The 27,473-nt window shown below is 40.2% G+C and overlaps 1 protein-coding gene across 4 annotated transcripts in view; it reads right to left on the bottom strand.

The window, feature by feature from the left end:
- ripor3 (RIPOR family member 3) overlaps positions 1-3,521 on the bottom strand; it is a 61,440-nt gene extending 57,919 nt beyond the window's left edge. For 3 of the 4 annotated variants that reach the window (XM_034298497.2, XM_053231030.1, XM_053231036.1), the window contains exon 1: positions 3,394-3,521. The gene's annotated coding sequence lies outside the window, so the exon portion shown is untranslated. The remainder of the gene's footprint in view (positions 1-3,393) is intronic. The other variant, XM_053231033.1, reaches the window with a different exon arrangement.
- Between the last annotated feature and the right edge of the window lie 23,952 nt (positions 3,522-27,473).

Raw genomic sequence — 27,473 nt, 5'->3', positions numbered from 1 at the left:
GTTCACATTGTTCCAGATAATTTGACACCAGCTTTTTGCAGATTAGGCTAAAAACCTAGGATGAGTATGGCAGGGTTAAATAGTCCAAAAAGCAAATTTTTTGTACTTTCAGCCACAGAAAGAGCATAACAAAAAGATTTACAGTACATCTTATTTTACAAAAATATTAAATGGGCAAAGTTTTGAATGTGCAAAAACATGAATAGCACCCCCAGTGGCCAATTCGCGTCTGTTACAGGTGGGTCCAAACAGGAACCTACCTTTCAAGTTTAATGACAATAGCTCAATGTTAACTCTGAAAGTGGCGATGTTTTTTTTTTTTTTTTTAGACTAATTGGGTCATCATCAAATATCTACTTACAGGTTAGCACATAGATGAAATAAACCAAATTTCAGCTTATTCGGATGTACAGTTCCTGAGAAACAGTTATCTGACATTAGCCAGGCCCCTATGTATGACCCTGCCCCCAACTTTGTTTATGAGCTCAGAATCTTATCCTCTATATAACTTTCAGGTTTCATGCAAATCCATTCAAGCACTCATGAGTTAAATCTGTTTGAGTATAGGCTCACACCTCATTATAAATGATTGATCTGTGGCAGCCATGTTTGTAAATTTCAAAATCTTTTGGATAACTTTAAAACTTCCCACTCTTCCAAATAATATGACACCAATTTGTTGCAGATTTTGCTAAAAACATAGGAGAAGTATGCAAAAGTAGTTTTTGCATATTATGCAAATTATCTTAATCGCGAGGCTAAATGGTTCTAGACGCCTTTTTCAAAAGCGTTATGTTTTGGACCAAATCGTAAAACCCTGCACTATAGTGGCCACCATATGGCCAATCACACTTACGTGAGTATTGGGAGGAAGTACTACCTATTGACCAAGTTTCAGGTGTCAGCAACTTATGGTTTGGTCTCCACAATTTGTTTAACTAGAGAAGAAGGAGAAGAATTATATGAAGAAAAATAAGTAGGCTTCCACCAACTTCTGTGCTTGGACCCTGAAGAAGAAGAAGAAGAAGAAGAAGAAGAAAGAAAGAAAGAAAGAAAGAAGGAAAGAAAGAAAGAAAGAAAGATCCTAACAATTACAATAGGGTTCCAGCACCTTCACTTGGACCCCTAAAAATCCTAACAATTACAATATGTGCTTGGACCCCTAATAATAATAAATGAAAGAAACTGAATCATATATACCAACCTCTGAATCATGACTGGGAATAGCAACTGTCTACTTCAATCACATGTAGTTTCTTTGTTCTTCCAAGTAATTCTTTCACTGCTACACAGTGTTTTGTTCAGTTATTTATTCTTACATGCCAGCAGTATGGATAATAAAATGACACTATTTGTTATGACTTTAATGGTCAAAGCTTCTTTGTAAGACCATGGTAAAGGTACCAGACAAATTGATGGGTAATTGGTTTGTTTACCCAAATACACACACTATCTATAAAAAACATTTTCAGTTGGGAAGGGTTGTCCTTGTGTAGGAGGAGATAAAAATATAATAGTCATACTGTATATAAATATAAAGGCTATAATAAACTGAAACATAATTATAATCTATCTAATGATAGTTAAACATTGCTAGTGGCAGGTAGCAGCAGGTATCATAGGCCTGAGGTTCATCAGAATAACAGGCAATGAGAAGAAAGATTCAGCCAAAGGAAAATGGCTCAGTTGAGAAAAAATAGAAATTGAGAGCTTGGCTCCAGTCTGCTGCTGTTAATCAGGCTTATTAAGTGGGTTAGCTACAAGTCGCTTAGCCATAGGCCCACTAATCAGGAAGCTGTAAGGCTGCAGAGCTGAACTAAAATGCTGAGGAAACCCCCACTTGGCCCAGATACAAGGAAATGTAGGGAAACCCAACTTTGACCCATGTATGCATGTTAGTGGTGTCCACTAATTTCGCAAGCTCAGCAGGAAGAGCATGGGATGGTGAGAAAGAGCTGCTAGAACCATGTTAGTGGCAGGTATCACAGGCTCGTCACAAAGCAGGCGATCTGAAGAAAAACTTAAGAAAAACCACTTGGCTGGAGACTGAAGTGAGTGCTGTGCAAATTAACAAATTGATAGGCGTGGCAGCAGGGGCGTGGTCGAGTGTCAGCTGTGAATGGGGAGGAGGCGGGTTGAACTGGCAGGTAACACGTGATGATATTACCAGTCTACCGCCAGTCTACTTATACGCTTTTCTTTGTGCTTTCAGTGACTGTCGTAACCAGAGAGACTGAGTTGATCTAGCTGGTGGAGTGTGCAACACACACACACACGCACGCACACACACACACACACACGCACGCACACGCCGCGGAGCGTGAACTTGAATTGCGTGAAAGCCGCGAGCTAGTGCCGGCCCCTCTTCTGTTGGTTTTATGTTAGTTTTTTTTAAAGTGCGCTGGAAAAGTGCGGCATAAATAAACACAAGCCCGGAGGTCTGCTAAAATTCCGCCTGCTTCCCAAGTCTTCCTCCGCATCCTGACACATTGGGGTCTACAACAGGAATCTGTCGCCAGCTTTGGAGGACAGTTTACCTGTAGCTCTGACCATAGTTACAAGCTGTTGTGACTATCTGGTATGGTTTTGAAATGTGTTTTCACACACACAAGAAGTGATCAACATGATAAACACGACTCCTGGCGGTTATCCAACGTTCACAGAACCACAGTTACATTCATAATTAGTGTTATTTTTCTTTGCTGTCGTATTCCGATGTAACACAAAAGCGAGAGACAATTTAAAAATGAAAAAGAATATGATGATACATGTATTGAAAAACATCTAGGAACTGTTCTACATTTGGGAAAATAAACACGGTCTCTTATAATTTCTTTTTGTTTCTCTTTGTGACCCATATTAATTTAATGAAAGGATCAGATGTTATTTTAGACTCAATGTCATATGATAGTGATTTTGAGCTCTGAGCTTATGTTAAAAAGGTGTGGATACAGGGAAATGTAGCGAAACCCAACTTTGACCCATGTATGCATGTTAGTGCATGTTAGTGCATACATGTGGTCAAATAAGAATGCAAATACTTTACTTTTACGCATTTAGGCATGATAATGCATTTTAACTTTCTGTCATAAAGGAAAGATTAATGCCAAAAAGACATAATTTGTGCTTATTTTGGCAAAGCTGAGGAGCATTGGGGCATGGGAAATTTTAAACTCTTTCAACACACTAATACAAGAAGCAGGAAAAGACATGGGCTTAAATGCACATTTATGTTTTTTGCATTGACTATTCAGACACTAACTAGTCACTCTCTAACTACTGGGAACAAGATTTTTACACTTGGACTAGAAATAGAGAAAGTTAAAAAAAAAAAAAAAAACAGAATTAAGAATGTTACTGGCATTACTAATAATAACAATATTTTTGTCTTACCAGGCTCAAAGTCTCCTATTCCAGACCAAGGTTACCTCTGAAAGGAAAGTGAAAACTTGTCCATGCTCATCTCTACAGCAGCGCGTGTCTCTGTGTGCATCAGCAGATGTCTGTTTGCTCCTGATAGCATGACTCTGACTAAGCTGTGAGGCTTCGAGAAGCAGAAACGACGCCCGATTCCAAGAACTGGCTTTTACAGGACAAAGAAAAAAGAGGCAGAGCACGTCGAATGCTTCTCACAGTCCAGACCCTCACTCTCCTCATTCCTATCTCCTGTCGTGCCTTGCTTTATCTGCTCTCTCTTTCCAACCCTCTCTTTTTTTTCTTTCACACATATACACTTTACCTCCATAGTCATTTCTATACTTTGTCATTAAACGTAAAAGTTTTAAATCTCTCTTGGCTGTCTTGACTATATTTAAATCTAAATACATAAAAGAGACAGGCCAATGTCTGAAGTGTATTAATTCTGTATTAAAACACAACTCCTCATTCTATTATTTTATCTTTGGCTTGATTCCTTTTAGATGGATGGCTTGAAGCCTATGTACTAATTCAGTATCTTCCTTTTCTATACATATGCACATAATGTGGAAACTCCCCAGTGTCTGAGTGTGGGGGGTGTATGGTAACATATTTGTGGTAGAGTGATATAACACAGATGGTTGCATCCTAAGACATTAAATTCTGCACATTTTCAGCACACTATAACCACTGATTACTTTTAAATTGTTTTATAGTTGTTTTGGTAATATTTGGTAATATAGACTATTTATATTTAATTATATGTATTTGCTTTATATGAATATAGCAATTCCATGACATGACAACCTAAATGCTATTATCATAGCATTACATCAGGTAAGAAAATGCCCATGAATGATGAATTCCTCATTTTCACAATGCTCCGCTCTATAAATGTACATGTACCAATGCTGAAATATAGTTTCCATGATAAGGAATAAGAAATAGACTGAACCTGCTGCAATGACAGCAGAATATGGCCCTCTTCTGGTGCTTATGTGTCTCAACTATCAAATTCATCAAATGCAATTTTCTATTTTACCAGCATTTGATTATGTAATGTTTGACACTATTAAACTTCTATAGTGGCATCTGTTAAGAACAATATGAGTAGGTTGTGGCTAGGACCTTAGTTTGGATTGATGGATAGATAGATAGAGAGAGAGAGAGAGAGAGAGAGAGAGAGAGAGAGACTATATCTTAAGAAGAGTTCTCAGGGAAAAAAAACACTTTTACTACACTCACCAGAGACTCTCTGGGCATAGGGCCAAAAACAAGCACAGGAAACATGGGGAAGAGAAAGGAAGAGGGGAAAAGAGTAATGAGACAGGGAGGGGGAACACTGCAAAAAATAACATCTTAGCAAGTGAAATTATCTCAAATATAGTGAAATTATTATAAACCAAATATATGATTATTAAACCTATTTGTAGACTTATTTTTCTAATTTCAAGCTTGAAATAAGCTTGTTCTGTTGGCAGAAAGAAGAATAGTAGAATAAGAAAATGTAAGAAAATGTAAACCTTGAAATGTGAAATCTAAAAACAGGCTGATTAATCGTTTATTTGATTTATAATAATCATAATAAGTGCTAGATACATTTGCTCATATTCGAGATATTTTCACTTGCTATCATTTTTTGCAGTGAAGCTTTGCTTTTTGTTGTTGTTTTGTGTTGATTTTATTTGCTTTTATTCAGTTGTCAGTATAATCACCATACTTGAATTATGTCATCAATACAAAAACCGAAGTTTAGGATAAAATAATCACTTACCAGGATAATCTAAAGGTGCAGTAGTGGATGTTTTTCATCCAAAAAAAAAGAAGCTGGATATTATATAAGAACATGATTTTTTTTTAAAATAATAATTGTTCAAGCAATGGCATTAGCACATGTGTATTGTGAGGCTGAGAAATTTGGAAAACTGTGGTCCAGTGTGGACAGATTGTCTGTGTTTACGCTGGCCTCCTGTCAGTCTTTTTATAGACACTCCTCAATGGCCCTTCACTGCACCTCTATCTCAGTCTTTTCGGAAGGGGACACATGGCAGAATCCAGATTGTGCCCAGCACAGTCGGATATTTTTACTGTGAGCAAAATATGCACCATGTTTCCAAAAAAATGAAATGACAAGAAACTGGACGATGGCATCTTGTTCACTTCAGAAAGGCTATGACAAGTTTATGAGTACCCAGTGAGACACCATCCACAATGTTGTGACACACTGCAATGGCCTCTTCATGCACCTTCAATACAGATGGGGCCTTTCTACTGTCTAGCAGTTCTTGTAGGAGGGCCAGATAGTGTTCTGTCTTTCGTACAAGTTCAGTTGGCCTTGATATCTCCCCCAATATTTTTCCTTATGATAAACGCGTTTTATAAGAGATATTCGGTGATAAATTAAAGGGCATGGTTGATGAGGTGATTGACAGTCATGAACATGCACACACTTTCCAGCAAAGACCTGAAGCTCTTGACAGTTCTGTAGTAAAGCCATGACTTGTTCTCCTGAAAACTGTTATAACAGACACCCAGAGAAGAGTTATTCTGGTATGTTGCTCAAGTTGATGTCTTAGCTAACTCATTTTACTGATACTAGCAAACCAATGTGAGTGAATGAAGTGATGGCATAAACCAAGTTAATTAACACTAACGCTTGACCTTACAGGGCTCCCACTCTTTTTCAGTGATCATTTTCCAGGACATTTCCAATAACATACAGTGGGAATAAAATAAAAGGATCATGCCCTAAAGTAATACATTCCTCTACAGCAGTCTTTAAAGGATGTACAGTTTATGACTATGACTTACCTACGAAATCAGCTCTATATTATGAGCTCTTGAGGTCTCATACATTATGACAAAATGACACACACACACAGCTTCTCATGTTAAACTCATCACTTTTTAGCATCATGAAGATACAATGACTGCCTGGGGTCTTCTCTTTTAAGCTTTGCCTTCCCTCTTCCTCCAACTGCAGTCTCAAAAAAACAATAGGCGGAGTAAAAACATGAGTCTGCAAAAAGCAGCCACCTCTATTTTCCCTACTAATTGCATAGACTAACTTATGAAGTCCTAAACAGACTAAATAATATCCAAACATCTGTGCCAAAACCATTATTTCTTAAACTCCAATGGTCAGTGCATATTAAACTTCAGGGAATTTAGTGGAATTACTTCTGACTCCTTTGCAGGTTTTCCAGACTTTGTTCTATAGCTTCAAGCTCATCTCTTTGCTCTGTAACATTTTTTGATAGGCATTTGATTTTGACAGTAATGTGAAGTCCTGTTTTTTTCCTGCCATTTTGCTTTAATCTTCCAAGTACTGCACTTATCCCCTTATCTCCTTTGCAGCATAGTATGAGGTCTCTTGGCAGGACACTGGGTACCTAGCCATTGCATCCTGGACCAGGCGCAATGCTACTAGAATCCTCTCTTTAATGTTTTCAACAAGTATATCTTTGTTAATAGAGTATCCTCATTCCAATGCCCCTTGTCTATGAAACCGTGTGAACAGACATTTAATCAGGTCCCACAAGGCTGTATATTCTGCTCTGCCACTGAAAAAATTTCAAAGAAATTGGTCAAGCTTGCAGATGTAAGCAAGATTTTGGAATTCTGCTTCATGGTTTGTGTAGACATTCATTGAAAATGCTTTGTACTATGCAAGGAGCTCATCACACTGGGGTGCAGTGTACCATCCAGCAATGAGCAGAACTTGTAAGAGTTTCTGAAACATTTCTCTTGAACTTTCTGCATCTGTGATCATGGTTACAGGGTCAAGGGAGCTCATGTGCCACAGAGCTGGGTACATCTCCCACATTTTCTTGCAAGTCATAGCAAGGAAGGAGACACATTCTTTCTTGAACAGTTGAATTTTTTACTGGATTTTCCTGGAGCTTTTCAGATGCCTATTCCAAAGCTATCTTTGTACCAAATCCCCTGTTAAGCTGTTTAAGTGGAACATGGTATTCTTTGTCTTGTATGTCCAGTTTCAGCAGTTGGACAGGTGTCTTTACTTTCTCCAGTTCTTCCGTTTTGATATAGCATATGTACATTTGCAATGTTGGCCACATTTCATTGCTCACTCAGCAACTGCCAAGTCTTCTTCGCATCGATGAGCACAGAACTTCAGAGGAACTGTTGATGTGTTAGTCATCTCCATGAAATCATCACATCTAGCTGGTGAGTCATGGAACAACTGCCAAAGATCCCTCAGTACATCTCCCACCTTCCACCCTGTTTCTTTCTCTCTGCTTTTGAAATCTTCCATGCACTACATGCAAACCACAGCTTCCCAAATGTATCAACTTTGGTGCATCTGGGTCTCCTTGGCTCTCGTCTTCTTGGACCATCTTCAGGAACTTCCAGTTGACGATAGGGCCATCCATTGCACTGCAGGAGCTTCTTGGGATCAAATGGTGACAGGGTTTTCTTGATTTTCTCCAAAAGCTTCTCTGCCTGAGTATGTCCCATAAACTCTAAATCAAAACAATGCACAGCTACCTTCTCTCCATATTCACTACAGTAATGCAAAATAACATCCATCTGTTCCATCTGTTTCACTTTATTCAAGCATTCATCGAATTACACTACATAGCATTGTGGCTTCCAGATACTGTATCTTTGATCAGCTGCTCTTTGAAATATGGACACAAGCCAAAAAGTACATTTTGTTGTACCACATGAAAACTGTTTGGCAATCTCTCTGTCTGAGAACATCTGACTAAGGGTGACTGACACATCAGCACTGGAATTGAATGAGTAATGTGACCTGACCATTTTGATTACCTAGCGAATCTCAGCTTCAAGCACAGCTTGATTTGAAAAAAAAATTGACAGTGTTGAACTGCCTTGTGTTGCTGAGCATTCTGCCTCTTCCCTTTGTACTGGATACTGGCAAAGCTGTCCTTCCATCACTGCCACTTGCCTCATCAACAGTGGTTTGTTGTAGGTCTTTGTTAATTTGACTGCTACTTTCCTGTCCTGTGTCTTTTGAAGATGCCCTCCTGAGGAAATGTGTTATTTTGTTTCATTCTTCAATTGTGCTGCAACTTTGACATGGTCTTGTCCTTGTTCATGACTTTTGAGTGCTGAGAGACCCATGTTAGTGACATTGAATGACTTCCTGCAAAACTTGCAGTATGCCTTATTCACATCTCCTGATACTTCTCCTAGCCAGTACCTCAACTGGGGATTTTCTTTTCACTCTTTTTTAAACTTGCACTGTCTCCCTGATATTTCTGTCACTTTGTTCTGAAATTTGAGAACAGAAATGTTACAGAAGCTTATGAAGTGTGGGCATTGCCTTTACATATTCTAGTGTCATTATTTTTATTTTTACTATCGTTACATTTTTCTGCAAATGGGGCTGCGTAGCCGCAGACCGGTCAGAGTGCCCATGCTGACCCCTGTCCACCAGTGAAAGCGCCTACAATGGGCACATGATCTTCAGAACTGGACCATCAAGCATGTTTTCTTTACATGGCACCAGGATGCACTATGGGATGAACACAAGCCGGCAGAAAGAGTGTGATGCTCTGGGCAATGTTCTGCTGAGAAACCTTGGGTCCTGGCATTCATGTGGATGTTACTTTGACATGTACCACCTACTTAAATATTGTTGCAGACCAAGTACACCCCTTCATGGCAACGGTATTTACTAATGGCAGTGGCCTCTTTCAGCAGGATACTGCACCCTGCCACACTGCAGAAATTGTTCAGGAATGGTTTGAGGAACATGACAAAGAGTTCAAGGTGTTGACTGGGCCTCCAAATTCCCCAGATTTCAATCTGATTGAGGATCTGTGATGAGCTGGACAAACAAGTCCGATCCATGGAGGCCCTTCCTCGCAACTTACAGGACTTAAAGGCTCTGCTGCTAACGTCTTGGTGCCAGATATCACAGTACACCTTCAGCGGTCTTGTGGAGTCCATGCCTTGACAGGTCAGAGCTTTTTTGGCGGCACAAGGGGGACCTACATAATATTAGGCAGGTAGTTTTAATATTATGGCTGATCGGTGTATACTACAGTATATTATTGCATCATATTAATATTATATTAACAAATTAATAAATAATTTGTTAATATAATATTTTGCACACACCATTATATGATTATTTTAATATTTTAATAAACAGAAACCATTAGTAATAATCTGTTTTTAATATAATATCAACAAGAATATTTTATTTATATAGCACACTCTGCCCTCTGCTTCATATGTGCTACCCGTATATAAATAACATATTCTTGTTTGATGATATATTAATAAACTACTGTATATCATTATTAATGATTATATTTACCATATTTATTAAATAGTATATACATTTCTGGTGATAAACAACTTTTCTGTCAATGTAATCAGAAACTCAACTCTTTTAAAACAATTGCTTATTTGTCTTCAACCTATTTTGGCCACCATAGAGTCTGCAGTCTATGTCACGTTAGTTTTTGTGTCCAATATATCATAATATATCATAAAGTGAAGGTAATTATCTCCCAGGCTTTTAGAACAATTTAGTAGAAAAAAAAAAAGTCCACGCTGCAATATCAGTGAATCGCACATGTAGATCCACTCCCCACTTTGCAATAAATCACTGAATGTGCAATTCAGTCATTGCTGCAGCTTCTCAGTTTTTGGCTTTCCAACTCGCTCATAACTACGAGAAAGTATTACTCAATCCTTCAGAGGCAATTTGTCATAGAGATGCAAGATGTTTTAATGTTTCTAAAATAAACAACCAAATAAAATAAATACATATATTAATATATCTCTCCCATTCCATTACCCCTTTCACGTACCAATGCTGGCATGGATGCCATAGGTTGCTGAGTGCCGACACCTGCTTTTACCATACCAAGATTATTAGTTAGCGAGTTACTGAATTAATGTAAACAAGGTTAGGTAGCTGCTTACTAGTTAACATTCACTCCAAACATCCAAGCAGTGAATAACATTAGTCTTGTGGTGCTTGCAGCAGCTAGCTTAAACATGATATGAGCATTTCACAATGTATCAGAGCTGCTAATTCAAAATACGTACTTTCATGTGTCAAAACTCTGCGTCCCTGAACATAGCACTTTCCTATACTGACGTTAATTGTTTCAGGCCAGTGGTAAACTGTTCATTCTTGGCTAAAGGAAAATACAAGGACATTGGTGGAAATAATTTTACAGAACAACACAAGATTTTCCAGGACATTTTACATTTTCTCTCATTTTCTGTGTGTTATTACATATTAATAATAACAATGTATTTGCACTTTGAGTTAGCACTATCTTAAGTTGCACTTCATGTGTCCAACAATGTGTGTGCTCACATACAGTGTCAATCACCAATATGGACAGGCGAGAGACCCCAGTGTTGCCAATTTTGAGACTCTGTCACTAGATTTGTTGACTTGTTAGACCCCTTTAGCGACTTTATTTTAAAAAAATAGCCTAGCATGTTAGTGACTGTCTTAAACTTATAGGGCTTTCCAGCTCACATCGCAGCTGCTGCTATACAACTTGAGACAGCAGGGTTTCTTGACTCACCATCATTGTACAATGCTTGGCTGTTCTGCACTTGCGACCAATCACTGATCACCATTCTTCCCGATGACCAATCACTGATTACCACTGTTTGTCCCACCCTCACACTTCTTTGTTCTTCATTTTAAACTCTCTTCTTGGAGACTACTCACTGTCTGCTTCTTTTTTTGTCGTCCTGATAGAAAGCAGTGTTTTGTTAATCCATAAAAGTTTAGTTTGTGGTGCCATGACCAACATGACTTCGTTCTATAAGAAATAGTAAGTTAAGAAATAAATTATAATCAATTATTTTCTCTACTTTCTCTATCTCACAGACATATGTATGAAATATATTGATATGCATAAGAAACAGTGAACATCATAAAAATCATGAGCATATTAATATTATTATTATTATTATTATTATTATTATTAATAATAATAATAATAATAATAATAATAATACATTTTATTTATAATGCGCCTTTCTTACACTCAATGAAAGTATGAGTAATAAGTAATGAATTAGTAAGTAATGAATAAGTAATAAGTAATGAAACCAACATACTTTTATACATACATGTGAGACATGCACTCTCATATGGATGAAATTCTCTTATTCACATTTTATCTCACAGACACACACATATATATATATATATATATATATATATATATATATATATATATATATATATATATATATATGAAATGTATTGACACATATATGCAACACTGAAAATCAAACACACACAAGTAGAATACTCTCATAGTAAGTAATGAAACAAACATACTTTTATACATACATGTGAGACGTCTCATATGGATGAAATTCTCTTACATTACTACGGAAATCGTCTCATGCAACTCACGCAAGTTCTTAAATCTGCTAATAAAACGGTCTCTCCTGCGTGCATGAAATACTCTCTCTCTCTCTCTCTCACACACACACACACACACACACACACACACACACACACACACAGAGCCTACCTAACATTATAAAAATAATCATATAATGGTGTGTGCAAAATTTCACATATACTTATTCGTACTCTATATACACATGTGAAAGACCTCATATATGTATACACAATACAATATCAGTATAAAGGGAAGGCGTTTGAGTATAACTGGATTTTCAAATCCGTGCTACCGCAGCAGAGCCTGAAGATGGACGAAGCTAGTAGGGATCAGGTTATCAATTATCAATCAGTTGGCCTGTCAAACAATATTTTATCATCCATATTAATAACATAGCCGCTTCTATAAACATCAATTCAGCGACACTGTCACCTGCATCATCTGTTAACATGGCATCAGTGGAATCCAAAATAAGGACTTTGGCTGTGGACGGATATCCAGGGCTAATGCTACACCTTTTTTGAGCTCCTGGGGCTCAGAAACCACGAAAGAGTTACAATTTTCTAGGTCTAATTAGGATTTGGTGAGTTTAACATGCACCTAATGGTTTAATCAGAAACTCTTTCTCAAAACAAAGAAAAGTCAGTGTACAGCGATCCAGCTCACTCCTTATCTTGGTGACAGTAAATTTCTTTATAGGTTGTTGCTGTTGCTCTTCTTTTGGCTGCTCCCATTAGGGGTCTCCACAGCGGATCACTGGTCAGTGTATTTGATATGGCACAGTTCTTATGCCGGATGATGCAACCCTCCCCAATTTTATCCAAGCTTGGGACCAGCACTGAGAGCACTGTTGCACGCAACCCCAGTGGCTGGGGTTGGTTCCCTGGCCAGAAAGTGAACCCAGGCCGCAACAGTGAGAGTGCTGTGGCCAAACCACTAGTCCTCCAGGGACCCGAATTTCTTTATAGGTGATATAGCTAAATAATCTTTATATAGCTAGGCTTTTCGGGTTTGAAAATGTTTTGCAAATTTTAGGTTATATAGGATTTGTCCAGTACAGTTTTTCTCTGTTTGCACAGGCAATCTAGTTTCTAGCATGTTACCTTGCTAGACAATGTTAACATTTTGGCTCGTAACTAAATTCCTGTTAAAAAAATATGCATTTTATTTAGTAATTCCTCCCAAACTAAGTCAGTACTATACACGCACAGAGCACTTTATTAGGAGCACTATACTAGTATTGGACAGGGCCTCCCTTTGCTCTCAAAACAGCTTCAATTCTTTGTGGCAGGCATTCCACAAGCTGTTGGAAACATTCCTTTGAGATTCGGGTCCATGTTGTCATGATTGCATCACTGCATTTTTCTGGTGCACTTTCATGCTGCGAATCCCCTGTTCTACCACATCACAAAGGTGTTCTATTGGATTTAGATGTGGTGACCGGAAAGGCCACTGAAGAACACTGAACTCATTGTCATGTTCACGAAACCAGTTTGAGACAACTTTTGCTTTGTGACATGGTGCATTATCATGATGGAATTAGCCATTAGAAGATGGGTAAACTGTAGCCATGAAGGGATGCACAAGGTCAGCAACAATACTCAAATAGGCTGGGGCATTCAAGTGATGATTGATTGGTATTAATGGGCCCAAAGTGTGTCAAGAAAACATTCCCCACACCATTACACCACCTGCACCAGCCTGGACTGTTGACAAAAGGCAGGTTGGGTCGATGGATTCATGCTGTCGGCACCAAATTCTGACCCTACTCATCCAGATTTGGAGAGCCTGTGCCCACTGCAGCCTCAGCTTTCTGTTCTTGGCTGACAGAAGTGGAACCCGACATAGTCTTCTGCTGTTGTAGCCCATCCACCTCAAGGCATTTCCGTCTGCAGAACTGCTGCTCACTGGATGTTTTTTTTATTGCACCATTCTGAGTAAACTCTAGAAACTGTTGTGCATGAAAATCCCAGGAGATCAGCAGTTATAGAAATATTCAAACCAGCCCATCTGGCACCACAATCATGCCAGTCTTTTCAGCATCATCTGAAAATCTGACACTGATTCAATAACAAGGGTTTTAAAACCTCTTAAAGCACCATCTATTACAGAAGAACAATTGATGTTGAATTTGCTAGCAGAATTTGAACTTATTTGAAAAGCCAGGTCCTTCAGTATCTTCTGCACTCACAGACACATATTTTTCTTTTAATGCTGAGTTACACTGTAAAACAAAAATATTTTTCGATTAGGTCACCTCCTTCTGCTTAGGGGCACTGAGAAGCTATTCAATCTAATTTGGAATGTTCCAAATTTAGATTTTTTCCCCCAGATCTGAGGCTTTTAATACTAAGTATCTGCTGACACCAAGTCAGATACTAATATAAATCATATTTCCCAAAATAGGTGAGACAGTGGCCAATTTAAGTGTATTTAGTAAAACTAATCTCATAGTTTTACACAATAGATATTATAGACTCTTTTCTATAGCAAATATATAATCCATTACGCTTGAGTTTGCAATTCAATTTACATCCCAATTTATTGACAGGACATGATGAAGACAGAAATCAGCCACCTAATACTACATTTAATTACTAACAAGTTCAATAAGCTATTGTGCAGATTTGCAACGGACCTTCATTACAGCTCCTAATTGTAATGAATGAATTGTCAGCAGCACAGTATTAAATATGAGTCCTAAACACATGACTAAAATAAGTTTCGATAAGCCATGACCATTTTAAAATTTATACTTTATGGTCATAAATTTCAACATTAATAGTAACTCACATTTGATCTTCCAGGCTAGATTACTATTGCTTGATTTAACTCTTCATCAGACTCAATTGATTTATCTGTCATCGTAGTCATAATTGCCAGAATCTTCTGCAACCACACCACGTACTGCTGATGTTCCAGGAGATGACAGGTCATAACTAGAAGGATCAGACAGGCTATGACTTCTATCAAAACTACCTTCTTGTATTTTTTTGGTCCCCTTGCTCACAAAGTATATCATCTTCATTCTGGTCCCTTTGCTCTCAAGGTACATCGTCCTCATTCTGGTCTTCAGCAGCAATGCACTCTGAATCATCAGAATCTTCAAACTAAAAAAAAAAATTGGCTGATGTAATTGTTTACATACATTTTTTAAAATTGTGATACAATAAGCTACATGAGCTGATATTTTATAATAAATGCTATCAATACATGAAGGTAAGAATTATGTATAGATTTAATATGACTATAATTGAGAACATTAGTTAAAAAGCCAATAACAATTTTAATAAGTGTGTGTTTGTAAATTTGTTTACTTCAATTGATCTTGATGGCCTGAAAAAAGCCTTTTTTATCATGTTCCCATCCAACTCCTGTCCATCAGTGAGTGATGGAACAGCCAGCTTTTTATCACAGGCCATCAGAAATTCAATACTGGATAGAAACAGTTGGTAAAGTGTTACACTGTTTTACTAACAGCTTAAAAAGCTTAAAAAAAAACATATTCTTGAAATTATTACCTCACATCAAGTGGAATCTTTCCCTTGAATGCATCCCTAAGTTTCAGCTTCAGAGTAGCATTGTCCCATACTTTGCTCAAAGGCACTTAAAATATGCCCCTTCTTATTTAGTTTGAGCTTCCTTCTTTTCTAAACAACTATTTCAATTCAGTTCAATTCAGTTTTATTTGTATATGTATTTGCTTTTAACAAAACATTGTCACATAGCAGCTTTACAGAAATAAATGGATTCAAAAAATATATTGTAAATTAAATATATTAATTTATCCCTAATGAGAAAGCCAGAGGCAATGGTGGCAAGGAAAAACTCCCTGAGACAATACCCATCCTCATCTGATTGCAATGGATAGTGCAATTATAAATAAATCCCTTCTATTATTGTGTACTATATGGACAAATAGTGCAAATGTGCAACTGGTAAATTCATCACAGTTTTCGCAAGAAGTCCGGTTGGTTAAAATCTATCCACTGTCCACTGATGGAGTCCTGTGTACGAAGGTGCTCATGGCAACTGCAGCCCCAAAGCCACCACAGCAATTGCAGTCCCAAGCCATTACAGTACAGCTCCCCATACGTGATCCCCATGCCATCTCCACAGCCCCCAGGTGGCGCCATCCCTAGCAATCCAAACGGATTTCATCTGTAGGATTTGGAAGATCACATCTCTGTGGTACATTTGGAAGTGTGGTGTCTGTGGTGAACCTGTAGAGAACACAACGGGGGAAAAAAAACAAGTTCTCTTACAATAATCCAACAAGATATTCTTCTAGCACTTGCTAATATGCCATATAGTAGTGACTTTTTTGGGAAGAATTACTAAATAAAATTCAGACGTTTCTAACTGGACGTTAGTTATGTAAACTACAATGTAAACTACATTATCTAGCAAGGTAACCAGCTAGAAACTAGATTGCCTGTGCAAACAGTTAAAATTGTACTAGACTAAACCTATATAGCCTAAAAGTTGCAAAACATTTTACAAACCCGAAAAAGCCTAGCTATAATACATATAAAGACATTTACTGTCACTAAGATAAGGAGCGAGCTAGGTAGCTGGATAGCTGTACACGGACAACCACAGTGGCTTTTGTCTGTATTGAGAAAGAGAAAATGTTTCTGAGTAAACCGTTAGAGGCATATTAAACTCACCAAATCCTAGTTAGACCTAGGAAATCATACTTTTTGAACCCTAGGGGCTGGAATGAAGTTGTGTAATGTAATGAGCAGAACAAGTGTGTGATTTTGAAGCTCGGCTTTGCTCAGGTGTAGCATTAGCCCTGGATATCCGTCCACAGCCAGGGCGAAACAATAATTTGGATTCCACTAATGCTGTGTTAACAGATGATGCAGGTGACGGTGCCGCTGAATTGATGTTTATAGAAGCGGTTATGTTATTAATAATGTCTGGGGATGATAAAATATTGTTTAACTGGCCAACCACTTCACTTATAACCTTAGCCCTTCCAGCTTCATCCATCTATGTGAGATGCATGACAGGATTTCAGTAGTAAATGTAAGAGAATTTCATCCATATGAGAGTGCATGTCTCACATGTATGTATAAAAGTATTTTTGTTTCCTTACTTACTATGAGAGTATTCTACTCGTGTGTTTATGATTTTCACTGTTGCTTATGCTTGTCAATACATTTCATACATATGGCCCCTCATACTATTCTCTATTCTATTCTATTTTGTTATATTCTAAGTGAAAATGTTCCTTCTTCACGTACCTAAATTTGTAATCCAAGGTACCTAGTGCACAGACTCTGGCTTGCATTTACGCAAGATGGCAACTCCCACTTTCACCCAAAAAAGGCTTCAAAACCGCACAATGGGAGCGAATAGTGTGCAATGTTGTCTACCCATATATACAGTCATTGATTCAGAATAATATTGTTTAATAATAATAAAAAAAAAAAGGTTTTGTAAAAACCTCAGGTCAGATATATTCACTGTTAGTTTCTCAGACTGGTGTCTTTAATAAATAGTCTCCTCTATGAAAAACTCTCGGACTGAACAGCTAGTATGAGTGAACAACACAAGTGAGTCTTTCCCATGTTTCATGGCTGCTTCACAAATGGTTCTATGATCAAATTAATAGACAATGCATTTATTTACAGAAAACTACAATTATCATATTGTGTTATATGCAAATATAAAGTGTGAGGCTTTATACCAGCTGTAGTTCATTATAATGGGCAATTTTATCCTGCAGGATCATACACTTTACTTTCTTTTTCTTTTAGTGGACTCCCAATAAAGACAAAGTGTAGGTGATGTAAACCACAGCAGCTCAGTAAACTTAACACAAAATTATCATCATTCTGTTATCATCATGCTTTGATACAACAGCCACTGATACTGCTGAATACACTTCAGATATGTTTTCAGTGAGAAATCCCTTGGTTTGTAATTGATTAGGCAAGGTTTCTGTATTCCCCAGCATGTTTCAAAACAAAGTTATGCCCATATTGTCTTCCATTTTGTTTTAACTATTTAGACTATTTAGACCCTACAAGCATACCTTTGTCCCGCCCCCGATGATGTACAGTGTAATGTGTAGTTGATTATATGCAGATAAAGAAGTCACTCCATTCAGGCACAAGCTCTGTGTGTATGGTCTTTATTTATTTAGTTGTAATATGAGTATCGGAAGTATACAACACATTTATTTTTCCTACAGTGAAACACTCAACTCTCCTTGGTTTTGGCTCTTCTTCACTGTCCAAGTCAGTAAATTCTAGTGTGGTTCATGCGGCACTGCCCTCTAGAAGACACACTCTTGTTACATGTAAGTATGAAGACTTCACCCAGTGTGAGCATCCACACACAACATTTTAATGTGCTTGCATATACATGCTCACAGGAGTATAAATCAGCCCCAGCATGAAGGGGCTTGTGACACTGAGGGGAACAGCACCAAAAGAATATGTCACTGAGACAAATAAACAAGAACCAACTCATGCTGTTAGAAACAATTACTTCTCAGCACTGAGTCAATCTATGTTAAGAGTTCTGTTCAGGTATATTGAATAGTGAATTCGGGTATACTGGGACATCCGGTTTTATTGGGACAGGTAAACTTAGCAGCATTTATTTTCTGGCCTGATAAGTCAAAGTCAAAACTTACACTCCCTTGCAGTAGAAGTGCCTGACAGAAAGAACTTAATTCATGTGATATAAGGGTGTGGTCAGCATGAAAAAGGATGGTGACCCCTAAAATCTTGGGGTATGACATATGCTTTAGTTAGTTGTTTTTCTTTCTTTCTTTCATAAGATTATAAAATTGAATCATTATCAAGATATTCCAAACATGGTTTGGTAATTTTGGGAATTTTGGTAAATTTGGGAAAGCGTGATTCAGGTTAATTGGAACAGTCTTAAAATACAATAAGTGGAGAGTGAAAGGATATAATGAAATGCTCCAGAGCTATGGATAAATTATCTATTGATGGATTTTATGTGCACTGTTTGTTTCATATGTGTTTTATGAAACATCTTGGGAAATATAGAACACTACTTAGGCCTACTACTCAGCATGCAGACGTTTTTACTTAGTATACTGTGGTCATATAATTTTAGAGACTGTTGTTGTGATTGATAGTCATGCTTAATTTTTTTTTTTTAATCATTACTACTACTGCTACTTAACCAGGTGATACTGAATTTTAGAAACTATGGTTATAAATTTGGAAATCATTGAAGATTTTCTAAACTCTGTTATTGTTAGAGATTAATTATAAAATAATATTTAACCCCACATCTTTATATGTAATCAATTTTACTAAGTAGACTGCGCTCACGCGGTATAAGAATATGTTGATGATGAATTTGGATAAGGTTTTTTAAATCTGTTATTGAAATTTGATTTATTGTATTTATTGATTTATTGATTTATTTATTTATTATAAATACCACCTTCAATACCACGACTGAGGTGAGACCCTTGAGCAAGGCACCAAACCCCCAACTGCTCCCTGGGCGCCGCAGCAAAAAAGGCTGCCCACTGCTCCGGGTGTGTGTTCACGGTGTGTGTGTGTTCACTACTGTGTGTGTGTGCACTTGGATGGGTTAAATGCAGAGCACAAATTCTGAGTATGGTCACCGTACTTGGCCACAAGTCACTTCACTTCACTTCACTTCAATGGATGTGTGCTACAAATAAATAATGTTTTAAATGTGTGATTGTAGGTGAAAGTAAAAGCCTAAGACAATGAAAACGTCTAAAATTATGAAACATGACGTTCCAAATGACCAAACGTCATAAAAAATGGTTTTCAAAGAGGTAAGCCATGCTTAAGGATTTCAGAACTATATTGCCTGTTGAGGTATTTGTTTTATTATTGGCAGAAAAGCTTAGACAATTTGGAACTTCAAGAAGTGACCCAATCAATCTGAACTCCTATGAATAGACTGTTAGAAATATTAATCTTGCCACTCTTAGACTACTAGCTGTAACAGTCTTGCAGCAGTTCCTTGACTATGGATATGGCAAAAGTATAGCGATGGTAAGATGAACCTTCATGCAGCTTTGAAGCTTTCCGGCCAAACCTGTGTTGAAAAAATAGATAGTTTCCAGAGGTTTCCAATGTCCACTATAGAGGACTCTAGTGGTCAAAAATTATAGGACCAGGTGAAATTGTTCAGATGAGCGAGTAAAATTTGGACCAGTAAAAACCAACAACAAATAAACCACCAATGTAAGCTTCATCAAATAAAGGGAATCTTGAAAGTTTATTACATTTTTTCATAGCCCAGACACAAACTTTACATAATATACTGTATGAGTGCATAGAAGTGATAGAAGTTATAATGCTATTAGTTAGCTTACAATGCACAAAAGTTGTGTTGCTTTTATAGTTCATGTCTGTAAGGTTAAAATCTACAAAAAGAATACTGTGCTTCAACTGAATAATGACAGTATTTCTGGCCAGTGAATTTGGCTTTGAGAGTGAATATGTTACATGGTCAGAGTATAGACTACTTGAAACAACCTCCCAAAACTGGACCTATTCTCAAAACAATCCATAAACAATGCTTTAAATCATCATCAATTATTATAGGAAAACAACTTAAGCAATAATTCACTAAAATGGAGAGGAGGAGAATGGGCAAGAAGTCCACGACCAAGAACACACTGCATGGGACACAGTGCCATGTCCAACATTCAACCACCCAAACCATTCACAACATGCCAGCCCAGGTTGTGCAGTGGTCTCAGGGAGATTCATTAGCCATATGACATCAAGCTTCAGCTTGCTTCATCAAGCCCAGGGCTGTACTGTTCTCAGTGAAGAATCCCAGATGGATTCACTTGTCGTTAATGAGCAACGTTAAGGAAGGGCTGTCTCACATGAAGAGGCATGAAACAATTCAGGCACTCTCAAGATATGTGTGGACCTGACCAAGCTGAATGAGCCAGTAGGTTATGAAAAATATATCCTCCCATCTGTACAGACACTAAATAACAACTCCTAGCCAAAGTGAAGTTCTTCAATAAATTAGATGCTAACATGGGATTCTAGGAAATACCTCTAATAGAAGAATATGCAAACTATACAATATTTATGACACATTTAAAACACTGCTTACTCAGCAGGCTCAGACTCTGATGTAAAGTTAGTAGACCCTTCATCTTTTAAGCTTACTTGAATTCATCAGCCAGATACTAGACCACCAGCCTTGTGCAAAACCAGGAAACTACATATGGAGCTTGCTGGGAGCCTTAGATTAAACTCTGGAGACCTCCCACTGGTTTCAAGATGGCCAGCCAACAGGGGGGCAAAACCATAAAGATAAAAGCTGTTTCTCCAGGAAAACATGGACAATAGGACAGAAAGTATTTCCAGAGATCTGGTATTATACCACCAAAGCCATTAGAATCAGCAAGAACATGATAGCAGTTAACATGTTGTGCTGCAGTTAAACCAGAAGGCTGGAATCACTCTTAACATGGACAAGTGTGATCTACAGTGCCATGAAAAAGTATTTGCCCCTTCCTAATTTCTTCACATTTTTGCATATTTGTCACTTTATTCTTTAAGATCTTCAAACAAATATTTAATATAAGACAAACACAACCTAAGTATACAGAAAATACACTTTTTAAAATGATCGTTTATTTAATGAAGAAAAAGTTATCCAACACCAACTGGCACTATGTGAAAATGTAATTGCCCCTTTATCAAACACTTAACCAAATTTAATTGATAATTGGGTTTAAATAGACTAGATACACCCAGGCTTGATTACTGCCAGCCCTGTTGAATCTAAACATTACTTAAATAGAACCTTTCCAGCAATGTGATGTGGGTTAAAAGGTCTCAACAAGCAGCACACTATACCACAATTTAAAGAATTTCCAGAAGAGATGTGAAAGAAGGTTACTGAAATACAGTACTGTGCAAAAGTCTTAGGCACATGCAAAGAAATGCTATAGAGTACAGATGCCTTTAAAAATAATGAAATTAAATGTTTCTACATAAAAAAATACTATAAAAATAATATAAATAAAGAGCAGTAAACAGTAATAAATAAAACAAAGTCAATATCTGGTGAGACGGTCCTACTATTTTTTTTTTTTTTTTAAATTAGTAGTCTCAGGTACAATTTGTGCAGGTTTATAAGGAAATTAGCTGTAAGTTTTACTGAGCATCCTGCAGAACCAGCCACAGTTCTTCTGGAGACTTTGTCACACTTGCTTCTTATTCTAACCCAGCAGCCTTCATTATGTTTTTTTCTCTGATAAGCGGTCTCATTATGTAATATTCTGCTTTCTTTACTGACATACAAACATTTTTCTGTAACATTTAATTTTGTGCTGGAAAACTAATGTTTGGAAATCTAAAAAGGTTTTGTACTGAATCAATAATGTAGAAGCCATAAAATAAAAATCTATAACAAAGTTTGTACTAAAAAAAAAATAGGGTGCCTAAGACTTTTGCACAGTACCGTATATCAGTCTGAAGAGGGTTACAAAAGCCATTTCGAAGACTCTGGGACTCCAGAAGTGTTCTCTTTCTCAAGGTGTTGAATGCTTGATGTGCTTCTTGATTCCACTTCAGGGTTTTTGGTTTCCCTTTCAGCAGAGAGGTCAAAGGGGCAGCCACAGTGCTGAAACCTCTGATAAAACATCAATAGAAGTTGGCAAAGCTGAAGAAGCATTGCATGTGCCAACGATCTCCAAAGGGGAGGTGGCTTCGGTCACATGGAGGAATGGCATAGACAGACAAGGTTTGAGCAGAGAGACATGGAAAGTGTGTGCTGGAAAGTGTGTGCTTCCTAATATCCAGACTTACGGTGGCACCAAGAGCATTAGAGAAGGACTTCCATACCTGCAAAAAAAAATTGGGGTCCACGATGTCTTGGGGTATTTCATGCAACCGGTCTGCAGTCTCACGGGCTGTGGGGAGTTTGGGAGAGCCACAAAATGCATTGCCTTGGAAAAACAGACAATGGTGGTTGGAATGGTGGTGTTATCTTTTGAGGGGGGAGTCCGGTGACAAAATCCAAGGCGATGTGAGACCAGGGATGGCTGGGAACAGGTAAGAGATGGAGCAGGCCAGCAGGCAGGTGGTGCGAGGCTTTATCGCAGACACACACCGAGCGGGCAGAGATGAAGGCCCGGGTGTTGGCATCCACAGATGGCCAGCATAAATGCCACCTCAGGAGGCCCAACATGTGACTGGAACCGGGGTGACAGGCAAACCAGGATGAGTGACCCCACTGGAGGACCTGGGAATGCACAGAATCTGGAAGAAATAGGTGGCCTGGGGGCCCTTTACCTGGGTTGGGTTTGGTGTTTTGAGCTTCCATGACCACTGCCTCGATCTCTCATGTGACTGCCCCCACCATGCAGGAAGAAGGGAGGATGGTATCAGGGTTCGAGGGGGCTTCCTTGGAGGTGAATTGAAGGGAAAGGGCATCAGGTTTGATGTTCTTGGAAAGGGGGTGGTATGTGATGGTGAAATTGAATCAGCCAAAGAACAGAGCCCAGCATGCCTGACAAGAGTTCAGTCGTTTGGCGGTTCGGATATAGGATAGGTTTTTCTGACCTGTCCACATGACCAGTGGTTGTTTGACCCTCTCAAGACAGTGTCTCCACTCTTCCAGTGCCAATGTGGTAGTTGCGGTTGCGCTCAGCGGGGGACAGACAGCAGGACAAGAAGGCACATCGATGACGTTTCTGGTTTGGCGCTGCATGCTGGGACATGACCACAACCACTCCTGAGTCCAAGGCATCCACCTCCACTATAAACTGTCAAGAGGGGTAAGGATGAATTAACACTGGGTCCAAGTTGAACAGCTCCTTGAGTTTGGAGAAGGTGTGACCCGCCTCGAGGGTCCAAGCAAAATGAGTGGAAGAGGAGGTGAGTCTGGTGAGGGATGGGTGGTAGAAGTTAGCAAACCCCAGGAAATGTAACTGCTTCAGGGTGGTGGGTCTGGGCCACTCTGGGCAACTGCCCAGATGTTTTCTGGATTGGCCTTTGCCCGTACGCTTTTGATGACATACCCCAGAAAAGTGACATGGTTGTCTGGCACAGAACTTGCACTTCTCCACTTTATCGAACAAACGGTTCTCTAACAGTCATTGAAGGACCTGATGGAAGTGAAGGGTGTGTTCAGAGGAGGTGAGAGAGAAAATTATGGATGTCATCTAGGTACACAAAACAAAGCAGTTCAGGAAATTCCTGAGGAGGTCATTTACCAGGGACTGGAACACCGCAGGTGTGTTGGTTAGGCCGAAGGGCACGGGACAGGTTATACAGCCTACTGGAAGTGGTAAGGAGAGGGCCCGGTCCTTGCTAAAAACCTCTCCCATCTCATGGTACTCTGGGGGCATAGCCAACAAGGGTTGTGTTGCTGGGTGAGTGAGAGGGCAGATGGGAAGCAAGTTAGGAGTGAGGTCAGCTGGATTTCTCCCTGAACTACTCTCGCATGTGGAGATCTGAAGCGAAGGAGATCTGACTCATCTTTAAGGGCCAGCTCATCCTTCAACTGGTTGTTGTGCCCACTCAGAAACACACCCTGGAGTGCCAGAATACAGAAGTCCACAGAATATTCTGCCACATTGCGGGAGCCCTAGAAGAGGGAGAGCAGAAGTTTGGCAGCCTCCTTCCCTTGGACTGGATGATAGAAAATCCTCCATAACTTGGCACTGAAGGATAAAATGGAGGACCACAGAGCCGGATGCCTGTCCTAGATGGCCGTGGCCAAAGCGAAAGCATCTCCCCTTTGCAGCTCCATTATGTAGGAGACTTTGGCCTTGTTAGTGGCATACCTCAGTGGGTGCTGGCCAAACATGAGAAAACACTGTAGGAAGGACTTACACTTCCCTAGGTCACCTGCGTAGGGTTCAGGGTCAGGAAGTGGAGCGCCACGCCCAGAGACACATACAGACACAGGAAATAAACACAGGAAATATGAGAAGGGGGGGAACACAGAAAAATAAAAGGAAACAGTGAAACAAACAGGAGTCTAGCCCGGACTATAATAATTGGCGTTATTTTTGAGAATATTTTAAGGTGCAAAATTATGAGGCTCTGTTTTGGGGTAATTATCCTAGAATTACTTATAAATGTTGCATGTCACATTACTATGCCTACAGCAAATGCTATGAGTGATCATTTGGCTTTGATCACTAAATAACTAATAATGGCATTTTGTGGCATCCCACTGACCCACATCTAGTAGATATAACATATGAATGAAAGTAGATAAGCCATCGGGGTACGAGGGCCATAGACCCCCAGGGAGATGGTAGAGGTGTTGGAGCAAGTGGTGGCAACTTTAGAGATCGGCAGGGGCGAGCGGCGAGAACAGAACCGTCCACCCCAAACAAGCCAACCCAAGCACACGACCCCTGGGGAGGGGAAACTTAGGCTCACGCGCTCCGCCTATGGGATGCCCCAGGACATGTCCATGCCTACAGAGCCGGATCCGGCTGCCCAATGGGCCCTCAACAAACCCTGGCTGACCGGATGTGCCGTGCATATGCCTTCCGCGCCCGAATTACCCACTGTTAGAGTGAAGGTGAACAGACACCCGGTCACAGCTCTCCCGGACTCTGGAAGTTCCATCACCCTGGTCCGGCCCTCTAGCTTCCCCACGCCTCAACCCACTGGTTCCCTCAAGATAACGTGTACATGGGGATGTCCAGAAAGTTCCTGTGGCTCAAGTAAGGGTGAGACACAGGGACACGGAAAGCCCCCTCATAGTGGGTCTTATACCGGAACACCCTGTGCTGTTGCTATTGGGCCGTGACTGGCTGTGGTTCATGTCAGCCAGGGCCCCACGGATGAGGAGGAAGAAGAGGACCAGGATGATGTGGCCTAGGATCCGGCCGGCCTGTTTGGCCCAGGACGAGGGGGATACTGGTGCGACCTTGGCAGGTGAGCCAAGCACCCCCACTAACCCTGTTTCTATTGTGTCTACCCAGGTCGCTCGGGAGGGGAACTTCAGCCGGGAACAGAAAGAGGATCCCCGGTTAAGACCAACGCCTGCCTGACACACACTTCCTGGTACGGGGGGGGGGGACTTCTCTACCAAAAAAGACACCCTGAGGCAGTACCTCTCCGAAAAGCCACCTCCCGAAACATCGCACCCATGAGCTCCTACTCCTCTTCAGTCGTGTGGGCATCGCGAAGGACATCCTGACTGACCAAGGTACGCCATTTATTTCCAAACTAATGACGGATCTGTGTCGGTTGTTGCAGGTGAAACACCTGAGGATGTCCGTCTACCACCCCCAGACGGATGGGCTGGTGGAGCGCTTTAACCAGACCCTGAAGAGAATGCTTTGCAGGGTGGTAGACCAGGAGGGCAGAAACTGGTACCTGCTCCTCCCCTATGTCCTCTTCACCATCCGGGAGACTCCACAAGCCTCCACTGGATTTACACCATTTGAGCTACTCTTCGCACGGTGACCTCGGGGACTGCTGGACGTGGGAAGAACAGCCCTCCCCCTTCCGCTCCCTCATCGAATACATTCAGGAAATGCAGGAGCGGATAGATTGAGTTATCCTGATCGTAGTAGAGCATCTGGAAGTGGCCCAACAGGAGCAGAGGAGGCCCTACAACCGACCAGCCCGACCCCAAGAATTTCAACATGGGGATAAGGTCCTCCTCCCCAACGCCTCCAACAAATTCCTGGCAAGGTGGCAGGGCCCGTACACGGTCCTCAAGAGGGTGAGTCCTGTTAAATACAGACTACAGCAACCAAGTAAGTGAGCCGACACCTAAATATACCATGTTAACCTGCTAAGAGATGGTAGGAACGTAACCCCCAAGTGTCTGCTCTCACCTCAACCTGGAGGCCAAACCAAAGACGGCTTTCACCACCTCCGGAGGCCACTGGCAGTACCGGGTTCTCCCCTTCGGGCTGCATGGGGCACCGGCCACATTCCAGCATCTGATGGACATCGTCCTGAGGCCGCATAGGCCCTATGCAGCCGCCTACCTCGATGACGTGGTGATACATTCCTCCACCTGGTCTGCCCACCTCTACCACCTGCAGGTGGTGTTGGAGGCCCTCCAGAAGTCTGGATTGACAGCCAACCCAAAAAAATGTCATTTGGTCCTAACCAAGGCACAGTACCTGGGGTATTACATCGGCCGGGGACTGCTCATGCCTCAGGAGAACAAAATCGAGGCGGTGCATAAGTACCCAAGACCTACCAACAAGAAACAGGTACGTGCCTTCTTGGGTTTGGCTAACTTCTCCTCGATTGCCTCTCCCCTCTCTGATCTCACTAGAAAAGGTCGGCCAGACAGGGTGCAGTGGAGTCAGGAGGCTGAGGAGGCATTCCAGAACCTAAAGGAGGCATTGAAGAGCTCGCCCGTTCTACGAAACCCCGACTTCAACCTCCCCTTCATTGTCCACACAGACACCTCAGAGACGGGGCTCTGGACCGTCCTGTCACAGGTTTTTGACAGGGAGGAGCACCCGGTCCTCTCTGCGGACCACAAGCTGTCCCCCGCAGAACAGAAGTATCAGCCGTAGAGAGAGAGGCCTTGGCCATTAAGTGGGCCGTAGAGGAGCCAAGGTTCTACCTAGTGGGTCAGGATTGAAGGCTAGTTCGTCTACTCTGATCCCACAGAAGAGCTACTGTAGCGTAAATTGCTGGCTAGAAAGTTGTCAGACCACAC

Source organism: Pangasianodon hypophthalmus, chromosome 2 (assembly GCF_027358585.1).
Source record: "Pangasianodon hypophthalmus isolate fPanHyp1 chromosome 2, fPanHyp1.pri, whole genome shotgun sequence".
Taxonomy (NCBI): domain Eukaryota; kingdom Metazoa; phylum Chordata; class Actinopteri; order Siluriformes; family Pangasiidae; genus Pangasianodon; species Pangasianodon hypophthalmus.
This window is presented reverse-complemented; position numbering and strand designations above follow the sequence as displayed.